The sequence below is a fragment of the Leptonychotes weddellii genome, chromosome 1, assembly GCF_054177405.1.
Source record: "Leptonychotes weddellii isolate Sample4059 chromosome 1, ASM5417740v2, whole genome shotgun sequence".
In the NCBI taxonomy this organism is placed as follows: domain Eukaryota; kingdom Metazoa; phylum Chordata; class Mammalia; order Carnivora; family Phocidae; genus Leptonychotes; species Leptonychotes weddellii.
Window position 1 is genome coordinate 46,258,792 of NC_138369.1, and position 627 is coordinate 46,259,418.

Consider the following 627-nt stretch of genomic DNA (forward strand, 5'->3'; position numbering starts at 1 on the left):
GAGGAATGGATAAACGAAATGCGGTGTATCCATACGATGGACTATTATTCCACCATAAAAAGGAGTGCGGTGCTGACAAACAGCTACAACATGGATGAACTTCGAAAACATTACGCTATGTGAAAGAAAACAGACACAAAAGGCTACACACTGTATAATTCTGTCCATATGAAATGTCCAGAATAGGCAAGTTCATAGAGACAGAAGGTAGATTATGGTTGCCGCAGGTTGAGGGAAAGGGAAATGGGGAGTGGCTGCTAACAGGGTTTTTTTGTGGGGAGAGTGATGAAAAGGTTCTATACTAGATTGTGATAATTGTGACAACACCCAAACTGTTGAATTATACCTTTAAATGGATGAATTGTGTGTTATGTGAATTATATCTCAGTAACATTATTTTATTTATTTATTTTTATTTTACAGATTTTATTTTTTTAATTTAAATTCAATCAGTTAACATATAATGTATTATTGGTTTCGGAGGTACAGGGCTGTGATTCATCAGTCTTATATATTACCCAGTGCTCATTCCATCCCATGCCCTCCTTAATGTCCATCACCCAGCAACCCATCTCTCCAACCCCCGACCCTCCAGCAACCCTCAGTTTGTTTCCTATGATTAAGAGT